Consider the following 14,161-nt stretch of genomic DNA (forward strand, 5'->3'; position numbering starts at 1 on the left):
CCTATTCTAGACCTTCAAACAGTGCTATATATCAATCACTGGTTCAAAGCATTGTGTAAGACAGACACCCTCCTACCAGGCTGTTTTCTCAACTGATGCCAGAACAAAATCTTCCGTAGGTCATTCCATCATTCTTTCAGGCCAGCTGCTTCTGGGTGATGGGGTACATAGCAACACTAGTGAATTCTATGCACACATGCTCACAGATGCAATTCTTTTCCTCGGAAATTACTCCCTTGATCAGAAGCACTGTTGTGTGGAATGCCACAAGTGCATAAGCCCTCCCAGAAGTCCATGGATAAGTGGCACTGGCAGAAACATTGCAGACAGGAAAGGCAAATCTTATTGAGAATCCATATTTATGCTTGATGACATTGGGGCCCACTTCATGATGAAAGGGGTCCAATGTAATCAATCTACCCACAGCTGGCTGGCTGGTCCTCAAGGGGATGATGGCATATTGGTGGGGAGTCAGTGTTAGTCTCTGCTGTTGGAAGGTTCAACACTCAGGAATGGCAATAGCCAGGGGAGATGTTCTTTCTTCTCCATCCCTGCCTGACACATGGACCCCCTGAACAAGTACCAGCGTGGCTGGGGAAAGAGGCTGACTGACATCCACAGAATATGTCATTTTACCCACTTGATTCCTGAGAACCTCCTCTGCAGTAGATGACCTTTGACACACAGCTTCCCCAGATTTCCCATCACCCATCTTCTAGTCCTGTTCCTTCAAGGCTCTGTTAGCCACTGCACACAGGTCCAACTTCAGGTCATGTCTAGGTCTAGACCATGTGGACAATGAAATATTCTCCAAGTTCTGCCCCTTGGGAGGATTTCTCTTCACCATTGTTTTTTCAAGAACACTCTTGATTGGTAGAGCAATGCTGATGGGGTGACAGGTAAAAGGTGATGGGGACCTTTACACTGGGAAGATCAGGCAGAAAATACCGGGTCAGTCACCAGACTTCATGTGATGCAACGGGAAGCTCACAGCACCATCATAAGGGTGCCAATGAGCAAAGTCCAGACTATGGGAAATGATCCTGTTTCTTAAAAAATATTTAAAAGGAGGAAGAGGAAATGTTACACATTAAAAGAGCCTTTAGAGACATATCAATCAAATGCAATATATTTGGATCCTGATTGTAACAAACCAATTATGAAAGAAATCATTTATGGGACAGTCAGGAAAATGTGAACACTTTAGATGATATTAAGGAATTGTTAATTTTTTAGGTGTGATTACTATATTGTGGTTCTGTTAAAAAATAAAACCCTTGACTACTAAACATTGAATCCTTATCTGTTAGACACGCATGCTGGTCTATTTATGATTGAAATAGAATGAATTCTGACATTGCAGGCATAAATGAAACAAAGTTGGCTGTATGTTGATATTCATTGAGGCTGGGTGATGGGTATGGGTTCATTATGTTAGTCTCTACTTTTGTATAAGCTTTACATTTTCTGGATAAAAGATTATTTCTGTTTTGTTTTGAAATGTGCCTTGACTTTATGCTCTCTTTGGCCTTTTTTCTCTAGTTTCTCTCCATATCAAAATTTCTTCAGAGGTTAAGCTACCACTCCTCACTCCTGTTCTCACCTCAACTGTTTCAGGTTTGGCTTTCAGCTCTGTCACTCCTTTGAAATTGCTTTTGCCAGAGTCACCAAGGATGTCCATGTTACTAAATCCAATGGTCACTTTTTTGTCCTCTTCTCCCTTGACCGCTCAGTGGCATTTCACACTGTTGGTCCCTCCCTCTTCCTTGGAACACTTTCTTCCCTTGACTTTTGAGAGATCACACTCTCCCAGTTTTCCTCCAACTTCATTGGCTACTATTCACACCAACTCCATGGTTTGGAATACACTACATGCCTTCAGCTCCCGGCTTTGTATCTCTAGTCCTACTCTCATTTGAGAATTCCTTTTTTTTTTTTTTTAAACTTTTTAAATTTATTATTTAAGTGTGTTTTTCCAGGACCCATCAGCTCCAAATCACATAGTTGTTTCAATCTAGTTAAGGAGGGTGCAGCTCACAGTGGCCCATGTGGGGATCACACCGGCAACCTTGTTGTTAAGAGCACCGTGCTCCAATCAACTGAGCTAACCAGCCGCCCCCAATCTGAGGCTTCTCTTTAAACTCCTACCGTTGTGATATTCCCACTTGGATATCTAAATGGCAGGTCATTTGTAACATGGCCAACCCCTATTTTGATTTCCTCCATTCTCCTACATCTTCCCCTTCCCTAGTCTACACTGACATCCACCCAGTTTCCCATCCTTGAAGCTTCTCTCAAGGTATCCTCAACAGTATCCTCCCCTCTCACTCCCCCACCCGCAACCCGTCAGCAAATCTGGTCACTTCTACCTTCAGTTAGTGGCCTGAATCTCACCTCTTCTCACCAGCTGGGTCCTCACTGACTTCTGTCTGCTCAAGCTCTCACCTGGGCAACCTGGTGTCCCAGAAAACATCACTAGGGCTTTCATCCATCAATCACTTCAGTCAATCCACTCCTTTCACTGTTTTTATCTCCTTTATCTCCATCTCCACTCCTGTCAACATCTTTATCTCCACTCCTTAACATTTTAATCTACTCAGCTTTAAAATAAAGTTTTCTAAACAAACAGTGGGCTTTTCATCAAAACCCAGTGATTATTTCAGGGGGCAAACTGGCCTGATGCCCTGAATTTGTTTCATAATAAATAATAGGGAGGGGCGGTTAGTGGGGAGCAAGGGAGAGACAAAACCAGAATGTCGAGCGTTGGTAATTCTATCTGGGTGATGCACACCTGGGGGCTTATTTTACCGTCACGACTTTCGTTTATGTTCAAAATTCTCCATAAAAAAATTAAACAGAATACCCAAGATTACCAACTCCTCTGTAACCGACTTTATGGGCAGGAACTCTTTTATCCGGTTCTTAAGGACAGATCTTAGTTACGTTTGGTGAGGGCTTAGAGTTATTAACCACTGTTAGTGCAGCACTGAGAGCTAATCACTCCGGAGCTCCACCACGCAGGGCCCAGGGGTTTTTCTAGTTGTGCTCACTACGGCAGCTCCGGCGCCCAGCACACCTTTGTGTGAGCCGGAGAGAATGCAGCTACCCCCAGCCGGAGCTCCGCCCCGGCAGGGGCCCTGCACGTGTAGCCGCAGGGACCACGGGCGCCTCCCTCCCCTGCCCCCACTGCAGGCTGGCGACTAGCTGCTCTCGGGCGGGTTTAGCACGGCGACCGAAAGCTGGCGAAGAGGCTCGGCGAAAGTTCAGGATTGACGCAGAACCCCCGGGGTTCGGATCCCCGTTGGGCCGAAAGGTTCTCCGTTTAAGCCACAACAAAGGTTAGAAAGAGAGCCGGAGGGCGAGGTGGGCCAGCCTGCCCCCAGGTTGGGAGGGCGGTGCCACCGGGGTTGCCACACCCAGACCTGGCTCCTCCGCCTCCAGGACGCCAGCGCGCCAGGGGCCCAGGTGTCTGGGTGTGGCTGGCCCCAGCCGGCCTCCGCCGCCCAGATCGTCCTTCCCCCTCTGCGGAAGTACCCTGGGCGCCGGTGGCCAGGCCGGGAGGACGCGCTTCGGAATGTCAGCGCCGCCTCCCGGAGCCGAGACCTGCGCCTAGGCCACCCGCGCAAGGTGGCTTTTGTGTCTCCTGGTCTGGGTAAATGAAACCACTCCGGTTTTGTTTTTACGTTCGAGTTCCCTTTTCAAGCCCCTGGCCTTCGGCGGCCCATACGCCTTTGGAGTCCGGAGAAAACACTTGTTTATTTAAAAACAAACGCGTCCCAAGCAGGGCTGCAGGAGCGTCCCCTTTACACACTGCCTCCAGAAATGGCGTCGGTGTCCCGACTTCAGCCAGGTGTGACCATGGGGGCCTGACTACAAAGCACAGGGGCACGTAGTATGTGCCGGTGGTTTCCCTATCCACCAGCAGGGTATTTCAGAGCTGGGTATTGGGCGCAGCATTGAAGGACAGGGGATTCAGCCAGAGGCCAGGGTAACGGTGGTGGCTGCTGTAAGGAAACTGGCAAAGCCGAAGGCTGGGTACTGGAGACTCAGGCTGGACGGTTGAGTCATTCATTCCTTCCAACCACGGAACTGATGAGCCTACCCCCACCTCAATATTGGCGTTTGAGGTCAAAGGTACAGGAACAGAGTAGGTGGGACACTGGTTTAGGAACAGGCAGGCTGTGTGTGCACACAGGATGTGTGTGACCTCAGCAAGTCGCCACTGCACCTCAGTTTCCTAGTCTGTATAGTGGGAATGGCAGTTTAAAATAGATCATTTGTGCTTGGCCCCCTGTACTGCCCAGCAAACCTTCCTGGCCTCCTTGCCCCGAAGGAAACGCTGGGCACAAACCTGGCAAACATGCCATTAAACACTTCAGTCTGGGACAAACCCAGTCACACGGGTTTTCATTCCTTCCTCCCATTAGCTATTCTGAGGCTTCTGGCACCAGGCCTGTACTGGGCGGAGGCTGCAGTGATGGAGGCAGCAGGCTGGCCTGGAGAAGCCAATAAAAGACCTGACTCTTTCCTTTGGACCAGGAAGTAGGCCCTGGAAGCTGCCGGAAGCCCGCCCGCCAGGGGCCCTGTCCTGCCCTGAACACTTCTGTGTGTCAGGGCCCAGAGTCTCCAAGTCGTAGCCTGCACTTGGAGTATTTGCCCCCTGACATGTTTTTTAAAAGGCCACGTGGCCCGAATACTTTTGGTGTTCCTCCCAAATTATGGTGAGATACTCAGGTTAGACTTTGAGAAACCGACCTCTGACCCTTCTGTAGGCTGAAAGATCCTTTCTTCTTGCCACCTCTGCATTGTGAAGAGCTCTGGCGGGAACTCCTTTCCCCCCAACTTTCCTAAGTCCTGTGGTGCTTAATGCCTGATATCTTCTTCCTTCCCACAGGAATTTCAACTTATGGCTTAGTTGGTCCAGGGCCTGTCCCCATGGTGTTGTGGGTGAATATTGGGTGAATGGAGGAAGTCTTCTTTTGTCTCCCCCTGAGTGCGCCCCATGGAGTCATAACAAATTAATAATCCCAGATACTGTTTACTGAGTGTCTCTGCTATGCCAGGTTGTAGGCTCAATGCTAAGTTCAAGCTCTCACATTAGAGGGGACATAGCCAGGTCATTCAGGCAGTTCAGCCACACCCAGGCTGGATCGTGGTGCTGTTAGACTCTGGAGGCAGTGGGCTTCCCACTCTGCCCTGCTGGGCTTACACAACTCCAGTGGCAGCTGACTGGCCTGGCACTCCCAGTGCAGGGGCTAGAGTCAGCACAGGGGCTTGCGCTGTCGTTCTGGAAGCTTGAAGGACCATCAACTCAGTCTGGGTCCAGGTCCTACTGATTCTACCCCTAATTGTCACTCAAATCCATCTAGGTCTCACCATGGTTCCCCAGATCACCACAGGGAGCTCCCCCCCCCCAGCAACCCCAATTGCCAGTTCTCCCTTTTTAATCCATCTCTATCCTACAACTCCCAAAAAAGCAAATTACATCTTTAAAACCCCTGGGGAGTGGGCCCTTTGTCCTCTGAATGAAATCCACACTGCTCTAGGCGGCTTACAAGGCTCTGGGCCACATACTCAGCCTGTTTTGTAGCCACCCCACTACAGGCATAAAGACACACAGCAAAACAACAGTTCTCACTTCCTTGCCTTGCACAGCTGGGCCTCCACGTCAGGTGCCCACTGTGCTACCTGCCTCCCCAGGCAAGGCCCAATGGCCTGGATGCTCGTAAGTGGTTGTCGCATGTTTGCTCTTCTGGTTCCTCTGCAACTGCTGTGTGTTCCTTGAAGCCAGGGCTGACTTACTACGCATGGACTCCCTAACGTCCAGCACAGTATGTGTTGAGTGAGTGGAATGAATGAAATGAATGAAAGAATAAATGAATAAATGAATGATGGCTGCAGTTTGAACCAGCTTGTCCCTCTGGTCTCCAGTGAGTTTCCAAAATACATCTCAAGCAAATATCATAATCTGGTTGCACTCCTACCCAACATCAGCAGAGAAGACCAACAGCAGCTCTAGGGTGGGAGCTATGCCAGTCACTTGCTATGCCAGTCACTTAAGGGTCCAGGAAGCCCCTGGCCAGACAGAGGGAGTTGCTGTGTAAGAACAACCTTCCCTCTCTTATCTCAGGCTGGCTCTTTATTTTTATTTTTTGTTCATTTATTTATTTAAAGATTTTTATTGGGGAAGGGGAACAGGACTTTATTGGGGACTTTTTCCAAGGCAAGTTGTTGTCCTTTCAATCTTCGTTGCAGGGGGTGCAGCCCACCATTCCTTGTGGGAGTCGAACCGGCAACCTTGTGGTTGACAGCCTGTGCTCCAACCGACTGAGTCATTTGGCACTGGCCCATGTGGGAATCGAACCAGCAGCCTTCAGCGTTAGGAGCATAGAGCTCCAACCACCTGAGCCACCGGGCCGGGCCAGCTCTTTAGACCATCCCAGAAAATAGTCCTGTATACCTCAGTGTGGCTTTGCTGGGTAAGAGCGCCACTGGGTTTCCCGTCAAACTTTTCTGCAGAGGACGGAGCAGGAGGTATGTGTCTGAGGTAATTTAATATTGGCTAACATTTACCACATGTGCTAGAGGCGTTCTATGTATAATCTCATTTAATTCTCACATTTCTATTTTACAGTTGAGATAAACGAGGTAACTAGTGAAGACAAAGTGTCAGAGCTGGGATTTGAGTGTAAGTTGTCACACTCCACTGTGATTTGAACTTAGGATAAAAAGGTGTCTCACGGGCTTGCAGGGACCGTGGATCGCCTGGTGATACACTGGCCTTCCTTCCCTCCCACTGTGGTTTAGAAGCAGTCTGAGGGAATCTGCAAAAGCGACCCTGTTACTATAGCAACAGTATTGCCGCTGCAGCTGTGATTTTGTAGGCCGACTATCAGCCATACCTGCACATGCCTGGCCTGAGAGGTTCAGGCATCCCCAAAGTAGCCAAACCTGCTCAGATACCAGGGAGGTAGAGCGGGGGCAGTCAAAGTGGGTGGGTGGGTCCAGAGGTGAGGGACCATCCAGACCAGACCCAGGCCCCTATTAGCTTCACACTGAGGCAACTTCCAAAATACGAAACGTCAAAACAATGCACATCATGGATCAATTGCTTTCTATACAGAACCTTTCTGTGGTTGCAAGTAATCTACTGCGCTGGTGAGTTACTGCTTTGGGACAAATAGAATGTGGACTGGCCATAATGTGTTTTTCCCCCTTTTAAAAAACAATCTAAATTCTACCTCTGCAAATCCTCTCCCATCTGGGTTCATTTCTTTCCCTCACCTACCCTCTTCACCACTGACCATCACTGATCCAGTACAGACCAAGGTGAAAGTTCATTTTCACCTTGACCACTGTAATTACCTCTCCACTATTCTCCCACTATAAGCATCCATTTGCTCAATAGGTATTTCTTCAACCTTATGCTCCTAGCTGGAGGCTGAGCTAAGAGCTGGGGACTCAACAAGGAGCAAAGCTGACCCCTCCTGTCTCCTGGAGCCCCAGCTGATGGCCTAGTAGGAAATGCACAGGAAGGGAGCCATTGTCATGTCTAGTAATGCTGAGTGTAAAGATGTGGGAAGCTCAGTGTCTCTGAAATGCTCAGGAGGACAAGTTGAGCTAGGGGAGGGATCGAATGGGAGATGGAGAGAGGAGAAAAGAGTCTCGAGGGCTGAAGCCTGGAAGGCCTCATATCCATTAGTCAGCAGGCATTGAATGCAGGACCCTCTGAGGGTAATAGAGAGAGGCAAAAAATTGTCCAAGTTCTAACCCAGTTACACTGCCACGGACTGACATGAGAGCCCTGGGACCCGAGAGCACACTCCAGCCTTATCTCCTTTGTAAAAAGGGAGGGCTGGGTGAGATAGTCTTTTAAGCTTTTGAACAATTTTAAACCCCAGAGAAAGGTCAGATTTGCAAGACAGAAAGTTTTCTCAGGCTGGAGATAGGCCACCCCATGCCTCCCACCTTCTTCTCCCTAATCCATTCCAGGGGACCTGAGATTACAATAAAGTTCCCCCACGCTGTCCCCTTTCACTTGGAAAGTCAGACGTTTTATTTTTCAAAATAAATTGGAAGAATAATATGTAATGGAACAGAGCTTTCAAATGTCAGGTCACTAAAACACTGGGAATAATTTAATAGAAGGTAGAGAGCTAAAAAAACCTGGTCCTACATTGGAACATTATAACCAAGTGTGAAACTGTGTGAACTAAATCTATATATCCCAATCAGAAGCAGTTTCTAACACATAATTAAACAGAAGAGTGTTTCAGGAGGGCCTGTAGAATAGGATCCTATACATTAAAGGTCTCCATTTTGTTTTGGGGTTTTTTTGTGTTTTTTTTTCATCTGTAAAATGAGGATAAAAAAATAGCGTAACTTCACAAGTTAGTTGTGAGGGTGAAATGAATTGATGCTCTTCTGATGGGAATGCCTGTCACATAGTAATGGCTCAGCAAATGTTAGGCATTATTACTGTTCTCATGGAATATTATTTTGGAAATGGATGGAAGTACATAGTCCACAATCTTAACAGTGTAAGATTGGTTGGTGGCCCAGACATTATAAACAAGTAAACACTCACAAATATATAAGTTATGATAAATGCAAAGAGGAAAAACGAACGTGAAAGACAAATGTGGGATCACGAGTAAAGGGGAGGGTGCTGGCGATGGGGCCTCCATGGTTAGTCAGTATTCAGGAATCAGGGAAAATGAAACAGTGCTGAAGGGAAAAGGTGATTAGAAAGAAACTGAGAACTAGACATTTCTGGTTGGCATCTCTACTTCTTCAGAAAAGAGGGGATGGAATCCTCCCCCAGATGTAAGTCCCACAGTGTCATTCCTAGACTGAAAACACTTCAGTGGCTGTCGGGGGATAAAGCCCACATTTCAGGGTCTCTAGCAAAATCTGGCCCCACATCCCTTCTCCATCTCTCTGAGGTCTGACCTTTGCTGCCCAGCTTTTTCCACCCAAGGGCTCCTAAGGGAATATTCCTTTGGCCCAGACCATGCCCCCTCATCCCCACCACTGCCTCGCCCTCACTCACCTTAAAGGGGACCTGTCTGGGGAACATCCTTCTCTGTTCCTTCTTAGTACTGACTCCTTGTGGAATTACACATTCACACATTTAATCAGCTCATTGTCTCCCTGGTGACTGCAGGGGCTATTTTGTTTTGTATGCCACTCCCCACACCCCCAGGGTCTCCAGGACCTGGCACTTAGGAGACACTGGAAAGACACAAAATGCTGAGGTTCCATGTTCTGGCCATCCAGGCCACCCACAGGCTCCCTTGAGTGACCTGCTCTCTCTCACCTGTTTCCTAAAAGACATTCTGTCTCCCTAACACACCTCCATTCACCTCACTCACACTTAAATAACCTTTAGCACTAGATGGATCTAGAGGTTACTCTTCTGAGAAGGACTCCCTGACCACCGCTCTGTGTTTTCACATTGTGCTGTAGTTGTCCCCCTCCAACTGTCACTGTAGTACCTCTACTTCTCCTGAAGAAAAAATATATTGTGCTATGGCGGAAAGAAAGTAGGCAGTGTGGGAGAAGTGGCAGTTTGGGACTGTGTTCAGTGAAGTTCTGGCTGAGAAGGGTGACATTTAAGACCTGAAGGAGGAGAGAGACTGGGGAGCCACGAGGACGACAAGGGGAAGAGCATTCCAGGCCAGTGCAAGGACTCTGTCTTAAAGGCAGGAGTTACGGTGACTGAAGCTGATTGAGCAAGGGGCGGAGAAGAGGAGACAGGCAGGAGGGCAAGGAGGGAGTGCGTGACCCTGAGACCATTGTAAGGCCTTTGGCTTTTACACTTTGCAGGGCTGTAGGTAGGTTCAGGAGGCACAGGGTCTGACTTAAAGGAACCAGCATGCACTGAGTCTGCGCTGGCCAGGCTGAGTGCTCAGGACAGAGAGATGGGTATCAGACTCCGAAACAGCCCCTCAGGGGCTCCCAGGGCAGTGGGGTACCCCCCAACCAAACAAGATTTGCGTTGTAGAAAAGTCACTCCCACCAGCACATGAGTGGACTGGGACATGTTGCCTGTCTTGTGTGGTGTATTCTGGTAAACATTTATTAAACGTAAATGAGTAAAACAGATAGGTTCCACTTCCAATCTCTTTTCTTCTTTGTCCTTCCCTGCTTGCCTTCCTTTGTTCCAGAAAAATTTATTCAAAGCCTATGATACTAGCAGCAGTACTGGATTATAACCCACAGAATAAAATACCCACAAATCCATACTGATATAAATGAACAAATAAATGGGGGTGGAGAGGAAGAAACAACTCTTCCTTACAGAAGGATTCTAATTAATAAATGCAGAAGGAATGAAGGAAATAGAAATTCACCGTTGGAACACCACAAAAATAATCATTGTAGGCAAGATCCAGCAATGGATATGAAAACTAGTGAGCAAAAGTTTGTGGAGAAACAGAATATTTGCATCATGTAAAACTTTCTCCCCCAAGATATTTATTAACTACAAAGGGAGAATACTAACCTGACGGCAGAGAAACCAGGCAGACACCATCTTAACCAAATAATTAAGCTAACATCTCAGGAATAAGACATATCAACATCGTGTACCCCCCGATGCATGGAGAAGAGGGGCACTTCTGTGTTATTCTTCCCCAGAAGGCATAACCTTGATCTAATCATGCAAAAGCATGAGACAAACCCAAAGTGAAGAACAGTCTACAAAACACCTGACCAGAACTCTTCAAGTGTGTCAAGGTCACGGAAGATAAGGGAAGACTGAGGAAACCGTTACAGATTAGAGGGGACAAAGGAGACATGACAAATACACTCATTGTGGGATCCTGGACTGGATCCTAGAACAGCAAAAAAAACCACAAAAGGTCATTAATGGAAAAATTGGTGAAATCTGAATAAAGTCTGTAGTTTAGCAAATAGTATTGGGCCAATGTTATTTTCTTGGTTTTGATCATTGTACTTTGTATGGTTATGTAAGATGTTAACCTGAGAGGAAGCTGGGTAAGAGGATATACGGGAACTCTCGGCGCTATTTTTGCAACTTTTCTGTAAGTCTAAAATTATTTCAAAATAAAAAGTAAAAAAAAAAAAAAAAAATGAAGAAGCCTATTATAACCCTAGCACCCAGCTTGTGATCTCTAGATACCATTTCCCATTTCCCTCTAGAAGGAACCAGGGCTCATTAGCGAATGGTTCCTGTCCAGCCCTGGGCAGAACACAAGTGGACTCTACAACACCAGGAAACATCAGCTAGCAGAGAGCTTGTCACCACTGATAAGGTGGTGTCCAAAGCACTCAGGAGCCAAGTTGAAGAGATTTGCACGGACCAAAGATGGGATAATTTGAACATCAGTAAGAATAACAACTACAATGGACTAAAAAGTTCATCAGATGTTTAAATCCACAAGTTCACAGTGATATAAAAAGAATACTTTTTTAAAAACTTGATTTGTTGCCTTTGGTGGGTGCTGGAGGACCAACTCATTATTTTGAAGACTGGTAAATAAAGAATGAAGCATTTCTCCCTCCCTTCCTTTACGATCTGTAATTCAGACTAATCGAATAGGTGATATGAGGAATTTTCATATAAGTATTCTAGCTAATAATAGAAGAGAAAATGGTCAAATTAGATGATTTTCATCTCAGAGCTTTTAATTCATGAGGGGTTGCAAGTATTGAACGACAATAGCTGTTTATGTCACACAAAGAAAGACAGCCAGACTTTATTTTCCTCCTAATGAAATCGCACACTTCCTATGAATTAGCTCTAAAAACTCTAATCTGAATCTAATCAGGCTCTAGATTAAACTATCAGTTTACAAGAAATACAAAGGACAGAGAAGTTTGTTAAATTATACCACAGGAATGCAATCAGCAAAATCCAAACTGGGGGACATGGTAGGATAAAAGATGTGTTTATGCCAGTTGTGAGACTACTAGAAATTTGAACACTGACTGGCCGTTTGATAATATTAAAGAATAACTGTACATCTTTTTATCTGTAATGGTATTGTGGTTGTGTATGTATGTTTTTTTAAAGGCCTTATTTTGAGAGATACACACACTGCAACATTAAGAGAAGAAATGGTACGATGTGTAGAATTTACTAACATGAAATACATTCTGGAGGTATGGATGGCGCATGGTCAGGCATGGGTTGGTGGCTATTGGGCTGACAAAGGATCACGACCCTATTCTGTCCATCTTTCAGTACATGTCCGATATTTTGCATAGTAAAGTATTTAAAAAACATCTGCAATCTACAACTTAGAGATAACAACTATTAACTTTCGTAGTCTACTGGTGTCAGTCTTTAAAAAAAATATGTGTATGTGCCTGTGTATTTTCTAAAATTTGGTTTGTACAACATATATCCTCTTGGCAACCTATTTCTATGTTACTCCACCAAATAACATCCTACCAGTGTATAATTTTTAGAAGTCTTTCATGCCCCAGGTGCTATAGAGGCTGTGGTAAGCCTGGTTTCCTACCTCCAAGGCAGCCTACGGTCTAAGGGAGTGATCTAGTTCACCTCTGTGACTCAGTTTGCTCCTCTCTGTAATGGGAGTATCTTTTCTACCTCTCAGCGATACAGTGTCAAGGATAGAATATTCAACCTGCTGCCCATGCCTCCCTTCCAAGGGAAACTTGGACTTGATTCTAGGCAGTAGCCTCCAGGCCTCTGAAGGACAGTGTCCCACACATAGTAGGCACTTAATAAGTTGTATTAGTGAGCTCCCCTTCAGAGCCTGGGGCCTCATTTGATTGTCATTACTTTATTGTCATTCACGTCTTTCTCTGGGCAGTGTCCCTGCCTTCCAGTCTGCATTAAGAACTTCTCTGGGGCCCCAGAGCCCCAGGCACCTCCCGTGGCTGCATTGTGGTTTCCCATGGCTTTTCTAGCTTCTCCAGCAAACCCCGAGCTTCTCAGGCCCCCAGTGCCTGGCAGAGGGTCTGGCACAGAGGAAGCTTTCATAAATGTGCGCTGACTAAATGAAACATGAAAGAAAGCCACTCAGATTGCATGAGCAAGGGGCTGTGTGTTTAATCAAACCCCAACCCGAATACCAACTCCTTAGTGACTTTTTACAAAATGAAATGCCAAGGCAGGTGGAGATTAGTTGGCAGAGTTGTCCCCCCCTTTCCTCAGGAGGCGCAGGAGGAAGGTTAAAGGGGGTGAGTCGCAGCAGGGCAGGCAGGAGGAGGGACTGAGCGTGGAGTTCCGGGCTAGGGAGGAAAGGGAGCTGGAAGATGAGGCCCTTTCTCTGGGGCTGGCGTCTTCCCCATTTGGCAATCGTGATTGCTCCAGACCCAGCCCTCCCCCTCGCCCACACTTCCTCCTAATCGGCCCTCCTGTCAGCCTGCGCTCGCTCTTGTCTAGTTTACCCTGGGCCCGTGCCCACACCCACAGCCTCCCTTCTTGGGGATTGTTTACCTGGCGAGGTGAGGTGCAGGATACTGTGGCGTGTGCACCTTCAGCCTCACTCAGCCTGGGGGCCAGGGGTTACAGCGTGGGAGCTGTTTTATTGCTGCTCTCAGTGAGAGGCAGCAGTTCAGATGGACTCCTGTTTACTGGAGCTAATGAGGAGTGGTTGGGGAGAGGGAGCCCCCTTGTGCAAGTTTACAAAGCCCCCAGGGACACTTGTTGCCCAAGACATGAGACCTGAGCTCCTCCTGGAGGGTCCCATGATCCGTTCTGTGTGGCTCCTCATCTGTAGTACAAGGCCTGGCATTTTAGTGAGAGTGGAGGAGGCTTGGGAAATATTTACTGAATGAATGAAGGAATGAATGAATGAACCAACAATGTTAAATATAGCTGCAGTGATCACAGGGCAAAGTAGAAAAGAGCAAGAGGTTTAAAGTCCAGCAGACAGACCTGGGTTCAAATCCTTTCTCTGCCCTGTATTAACTGTGACTTGGGGCAAGTCGCCTAAAGTGTTCTGAGCCTCTGGGTTCTCAGCTGTAAAACAGGAGCAAAATTCTGCCTTGTTTATGAAATTTACGTGGGATCTTTATAGGACATGTGGCACATAATAGGCTTAATGGAAATTCTCTGAAGAGTACATGTCAGAGTTGAAAACAGGTATTCTAACAAATACTTGTGTATGAATGTTGAGAGCAGCTCTATTCACAACAGTCAAAAGGTGGAAACAACTCAAAT

The 14,161-nt window shown here is 46.8% G+C and overlaps 1 long non-coding RNA gene across 1 annotated transcript; it reads left to right on the forward strand.

The window, feature by feature from the left end:
- The first annotated feature begins 3,035 nt into the window (after positions 1-3,035).
- Positions 3,036-11,520, forward strand: LOC141570188 (uncharacterized). Its single transcript, XR_012494147.2, has 2 exons — positions 3,036-3,338; positions 6,256-11,520. It is a non-coding gene; the product is annotated as an uncharacterized LOC141570188 (long non-coding RNA).
- The last annotated feature ends 2,641 nt before the right edge of the window (positions 11,521-14,161 follow it).

Source organism: Rhinolophus sinicus, chromosome 1 (assembly GCF_057876585.1).
Source record: "Rhinolophus sinicus isolate RSI-liver-muscle chromosome 1, RSI-T2T, whole genome shotgun sequence".
Lineage (NCBI taxonomy): Eukaryota > Metazoa > Chordata > Mammalia > Chiroptera > Rhinolophidae > Rhinolophus > Rhinolophus sinicus.